This window comes from Phlebotomus papatasi, chromosome 3 (genome assembly GCF_024763615.1).
Source record: "Phlebotomus papatasi isolate M1 chromosome 3, Ppap_2.1, whole genome shotgun sequence".
Classification (NCBI taxonomy): Eukaryota; Metazoa; Arthropoda; class Insecta; order Diptera; family Psychodidae; genus Phlebotomus; species Phlebotomus papatasi.
This window is the reverse complement of record NC_077224.1, coordinates 41,731,515-41,738,056: the sequence shown is the minus strand read 5'-3', so window position 1 is coordinate 41,738,056 and position 6,542 is coordinate 41,731,515. Positions and strand designations below refer to the sequence as shown.

The following is a 6,542-nucleotide window of genomic DNA, read 5'->3' as shown; positions in this document are numbered from 1 at the left end:
CACTGTGCACACATCCCATACACGGTGTCTCGGCAATTTGGTGGAAAAACTTCTGCACTTTCTGCCTTTCTGGGTGGGTAACAATCACCTCTATTCATCCCTCGTGGGTGATTTATAGACATTTATGTCCTCTTCTACCCAAAATCCTTTCTCCAGTTCACTCTTCTGACATCTCCCCGTGTGACGGGTTTTTTTTTCTTCACTTGGGGCTGGATTTTTTTTTCACAGCACCCCATTCACAACCTCGAACCATATCTCCTTTTTTTCTGGAGTACTGTGTATATGTGCAAAAACGTCCTCCGGGGGCTGTTTGGCTACGTGGAGATCTTTCTCTCGCTCTGGATTACGTTCTCAAGCATAAAAGCACTGAAAATTTGAGTGATATTGTTATGTGAAAAATCAGTAATGCGTGTCCGAAATGGCTGAAGTGAATTAAAAAGGGACTTTGCTGTGAAATCCCCTAAAGAACATTGTGAACAATAAATTTACTCACGTTCACCGAAAGTGTTAAAAACAATTCTCAAAGTGTTGAAGAAAGAGATAAAAATTGCCGAAGAATTAATCTTACAGTGATATAAATTCTCCTTTTTTTTCTTCTCTATTCTCCTACTCCTCATCTTGGAACATTAATCGTTATCTTGGCATCTAATCGAAAAACTCCTTCAGTGAGGCGTTTCCTGTCACACTAAAAGAATCAATTCCTTTTTTTTTGGGCTAAATGTGTGTGTGTTTTGCGCTGAAATTGAATTTGGCCAAAATGATGAAAGGATAAAATTCTTCCATACAACCTCAAATCGTGCTATAAGTGGATATTGACAGGGCGGAAATATTAAAATAGGAAATTTCAACAGAGACATACTTCCTTGGTATTGCCACGCAAAATAAATAACGTACGTATTCAAACCCATCCTCCAAGAATAAATTTCCACAAGGTGCGGCATATCAACTTTTGGTAAACTTTTGCTGGATTTTGAAATGTCTGTCTGCCGGCTTTGTGATTAGGATCGCAAGTGACAATCAAAATTTCAGCATGTAATAGATTAATGTATATTTCACTTACATCAAAGCTTTCATATAGCTTTAAATGTGAATTCACCACTTTTCGCCACTCAGGAACCACTTTTGGCCACTCGCAAAATACTTCAAAAATTCTTAATGAAATGCAACTTCTTGTAACTTCTGTTAAAGATTATTATGGTTAATAAGGTAAAGTGCCCTCAAGTCGACCGGTAAAGTTATTTATTCAATTTATTTATATTTGCACTAATATTTGGGTTATGATCTAACATTAATAGGTCAATTATTCCAAAAATAAATACGATTCAGTGACAATTTTATAGAAATTCACCATCAAAACATTCAAATATTGACCACGGGTCGAGACGAGGAACCGGTCGACTCGAGGGCACTTTACCTTATGTTTGTTCATAGAATAGATTAGCAAAATTAATGAAAGAACGATAAGTATGATATTCTGTTTCTGGAATCAACCGCAAATGTTTTTGATCTCTTCAACTCTTTCAGTGGTCGTCAGAGTTTATTACTTTTCAAAATAAAAGATTAAAGTTTTAATAACAGATAATTCTTTTGCACACAACTGGTGTGAAGAATATATCGAACTCAAAGCTCAGTTTCGAAAGCTAGGAAAGATATTTTTACTTCTCGTTTCGTCCACATAGTGGTCTAAGAACCTGCTCGAATTTCGAAATGTCTCGAGTTCTTTACTTTCTTGTAGGGCAAATTTTGGCTACATGGACGCTAGTGAGTCCGACAGCCTTAAACATAAAATAGTAGAAAAAGAATGAGCCCAAACAGAAGTAGATTTTGATTCTCCAATAGCGTCTTGGATAAAAGGTAAATGGTACTCTATTGGGACAAAAAGTCGTTGAAGTCGTTTTATTTGGTGAATAAAACACCATCTGTGAATGGATAGGTTTATGAAAGGATAGACATAATCAAAACAATTAAGGACGAAATGCATGTGAATTTTGATTTCATGAAATTTTACTGATCAAAAAAAATGTAATGGAAATACATGTTCTCTTCAAATCTAAAATTAATTGTGAGACATTCTTGTCATTCACAAGTAGAACTTGAAAAAATATAAGGTCTATTTGAAAAGCCAAAAAAGAGACATTCTCACTTCTTGATAATTCCTCAAGGTGGCTAAGGTAGGGGAGACCGGGGAGGTTTGGAACACTTTTTCATGTTTTGACTTTGAGACACTATTCCAAAAAATCACGACAGCGTATCATAATTTTATGCGGTCTAAAGGATACTTATGGGTATTGACTTTATAAAAAGTACTCGATAGAACTTGGAAAAGAACTGAGTTTTCTTGGAGAAGATAAAACATTTAACTTGATGCTTTGTCAAAAACCTCCCCGATATGGGGCAGTATGGGACGCATTTTTTCTCGCATAATTTGCATTATTGGAGCATGTTAATGAATTTTAAATACTAGATTAAAAATATTTCTGATAGAAATAAAAATCAACGTCCCATTCATCCCCATTCAGGTGTCCCAAACATCCCCGCGTGTAGTTTTGGTATTTAAAACCTTTATGTAAAAAACAAGAGCGTATGATCACGGAAACTGTTACAAAAATACAGTGGGTGTCAATAGTTTGTTGCCTAATGCATGTTTGAGAAATCAAGTGAAAAAAATTATAGAAAAAAATACTTTTACAAATTTTGCTTTTTGCAGATGAGTTCCCTGTAGTCCGTAGATATTATTTATATTTTTCAAAAAAAATAATTAATTTTATTTCATATCAAAAATAATTGTTTTCCAAAGTTGGTCATTTTTGAAAAATCAAAAGTTTGTTGCCTCATTTAAAAAACTAATTTTAAATGATCTAAACATGCAACCAACTTTATGTAAACCAGTTACATTTTGGGTTTATGTCATTTGAGAGGCAAATGGTGGGTTTGTACATTTTTAAAGTTGTCAATGGTAAATATATGTATATAAAAGTGATTATAGAAAACAAGAAATAATCTGTTTTTTGATCATTTATAATTTAGGTTAAAAATGGCACATTACAAAAAGTTAAAAGGTGGGAAATCGTCCAGAGATACTACCGGAATGAATCTGCATCGTTAATTGTCAAATTTAATAGAAAATTACCAAAGGTTAAACATAAAATATTCAAATATTATATTAATGAGGTTCGAGTACATCTGAAAAACGCTACTAGCAGACCTAGGGTATCGACTCAGAGGGTTGATAATAGCATTGTAAGTATCTCTGATAGTGACCCAATGATGTCTGCTTCATAAATTAAAAGATAGTTGGTTATTGAAGGAACACAGGTCCCTACAGTTACAAAAACGATCTCATATTGAAAGAAAATGGTAAGACTGTTTGGGTGGCTCTTAATATTCCATTGGTTAGCTAGTTTAATCTGAATAAAATATTGTAGTTTTACTTGTTTAACATGTTTCAAGTAAATTTACAACTTTTTATTCAGATTGGTCTTGCTTACCAATGGAATATTGAGAGCCACCCAAACATTCTTACCATTTTCTTTCAATATGAGATCGTTTTTGTAACTGTAGGGACCTGTGTTCCTTCAATAACCAACTATCTTTTAATTTATGAAGCAGACATCATTGGGTCATTATCAGAGATACTTACAATGCTATTATCAACCCTCTGAGTCGATACCCTAGGTCTGCCAGTAGCGTTTTTCAGATGTACTCGAACCTCATTAATATAATATTTGAATATTTTATGTATAACCTTTAGTGATTTTCTATAAAATTTGGCAATTAACGATGCAGATTCATTCCGGCAGTATCTCTGGATGATTTCCCACCTTTTAACTCCGTCTAACATGCCATTTTAACCTAATTTATGAATTATCAAAAAACAGATTATTTCTTGTTATTTATTATCACTTTTAAACACATGTATTTATCATATACAACTTTAGAAATGTCCAAACGCACCATTGGCCTCTCAAATGACATAAACTCAAAATATGGTCGGTTTATTTTATGTTAGTTGCATGTTTTTGACCCTTTTGAGTAACTTTTCAAATGAGGCAACAAACTTTTGATTTTTCAAAAATGACCAACTTTTGTAAAACAATAATTTTTTATATGAAGTAAAATGCAATAATTTTTTCGAAATATATAAATAAGATCTACGGATAACAGGCTACTAATTTGCAAAAAGAAAAATTTTAAAAAGTAATTTTTTCTATCATTTTTTGCACCTGGTTTCCCGAACATACAAAAGGCAACAAACTTTTGACACCCACTGTATGTTCCCAGATTACACTGCTAGCTAGTGAGACAAAATGTATTGATTATATCTCTGATATAAAATACAAAGAGCAAAATTGAGACGTCAAAATATACAATTTTTATCAATTTTTAAATAAGTGTTCATAGAATTAAAACAATAAAACTGAGGATATCCATTCATTTAGTCAAGAAACATCTTATTGTTGCCTACGATTGAGTAGTGGTTAAATCCCATTTGTTAAAAAAAAAATAATGAAAGAATCGCCTTGTCCCACACTACCCCTCTCCCAAATCTCCCCGGTCTCCCCTACATCCTGTTCGAATTTCGAAATGCTCCATTGTCAAAATGTTTTGGTCATCTTTACTGTAGGAGACTGTGTGGATGTTGATTGAACGTCTGGCATAAAAACTTAAAGCGAAGAAGGAGAAGAAGAGTTGTTGTGTGGAATAAAATAACACAACGATGTTAAGTACTCCTGTCCCATTATTAAACCACTTCGTAAACACTGAGGAACTTATGTGCCAGCTTTTTAGTCTAATATTTCATAAATTTTCCCCATTGTATTCGAAACTAAATTCGAAAATTCGAAACTAAAATTGATTCTTCGAAAATCAACAGCTTTTTGTACAAATAGAGTTCGATTTACCTTTTATCCAAGACACTATTGGAGAATCAAACTAAATTTTCGGACAAGATGAAGAAGATTTATGAAGCATCATACTGAAAAGCTCACAAATGAGTTACTTAATGATTTTGGAGTGATTAAATAATAGGCCAGCAGCAGTACACGTCGTTGTTTTCTGTTTTTCATCGCATCAAAGTGAAGATCGACAAATTTTGACACTTGAACAGTTCAATTCGAAAAAGGATGTACATCTGCCACCTTACGGAATTATTAAGAAGTAAGAATGTCTGTTTTTTGGCTTTTTAAATAGATCTTCGAATTTTTCAAATTCTACTTGTGAATAGTAAGATTCTTTCCGTACAGAAGTAGATCTTGTAAAATTCGAAAATCTATTTGAAGATCCAAAAAAGAGACTTTCTTACTTTTAGATAATTCCGCAAGGTATAGCGGAAGTTACATCCTGTTCGAATTTCGAAGTGCTCAAGTGTCAAAATGTGACGGTCTTTATATTATTGTGAGGAAAAAAACAGAACAACGACGCTTACTGTTCCTGTCTTATTACTTATTCACTCCATATGCATTGAGTAACTCTTTTGCCAGCTTTTTAGTGTGATATATGATAAATTTTCCCACCTTGTTCAAAAATTTAGTATAAAAATTCTAAATTGCATTTGAATTATTCCAACTTCAACGACTTTTTGTGCAAATAGAGTTCCATTTACCTTTTAGCCAAGACACTATTGGAGAATCAAAATCTACTTCTGTTTGGGCTCATTTATTTGAAAATTTTTAGTCAAGAAATATCAGTAAAACTTGTAAATTCACGTGACACCATAAGAGCTGAATTTGGTTTTGAAGTGCTTAGAAGTTTGCTGATTTGCACACAATTTTAAATAAGTATGCTGTACCGAAATGAAACATTAGTTAATTTATTTTACAGCAAAACGATAGAGGTATTTAGTAGAAAATCACCAAAAAAAGGCTATACATATTTTGCTAAAGAGAAATCGAAATTTACCAAATCTTAATGCCCAACGCACAATAACTTTTATTTGTAAACATGTTTTTGACATTTCAATGAGAGTGAATGAGATCTAAATCTAGTCACCTCTTTCACTCTCACATATAATTTTGAAAACATGTTTACAAACAAAAGTTATTGTGCGTTGGGCATAATGCAGTTGCAAACAAACCATTTCGATCGGTTTGTTTTTTATTTTTATATTGCTTACATATCGCATATCGTCATATCGTTCTTACTGCTAAATCAAAATTTATATTCAAAATCGAAACTGAACTGCAAAACTTTGACTTTAAACCATTTAAACTAAAAGATGAATTCACATTTCACATAACGCCACCAAAATATCAAGGTGGTGTGTACAAACAGCAAATGGGAAATTTTGTTTATTTATTGAGATTAAAGAATATAAGCGAAGAAAATATTTAAAGAACCATCGAAAGTCTGACATAGATTTTCCCCAAGTGGCAAACGATCACCTCAGAGTTGGCTCAGTTGAGGTAAACATATACATTACAGTACAAAACAAATGACAAGTGAACAAAATCAGCAATTAGGGTAAGATGGGGTAATTTGGAATCATGTCTAATTTGGAACTTTAAAATTTTCTAAAAGTGTTATATGGCAAAAAGGAAAAATCA

General features: G+C 32.8%; 1 protein-coding gene across 5 annotated transcripts in view; it reads left to right on the top strand.

The window, feature by feature from the left end:
* The window catches only part of LOC129805702 (probable G-protein coupled receptor 158), a 123,578-nt gene continuing 117,036 nt past the window's right edge, over positions 1-6,542 (top strand). For all 5 annotated transcript variants that reach the window (XM_055853797.1, XM_055853796.1, XM_055853795.1 and 2 more), the window contains exon 1: positions 1-890. The gene's annotated coding sequence lies outside the window, so the exon portion shown is untranslated. The remainder of the gene's footprint in view (positions 891-6,542) is intronic.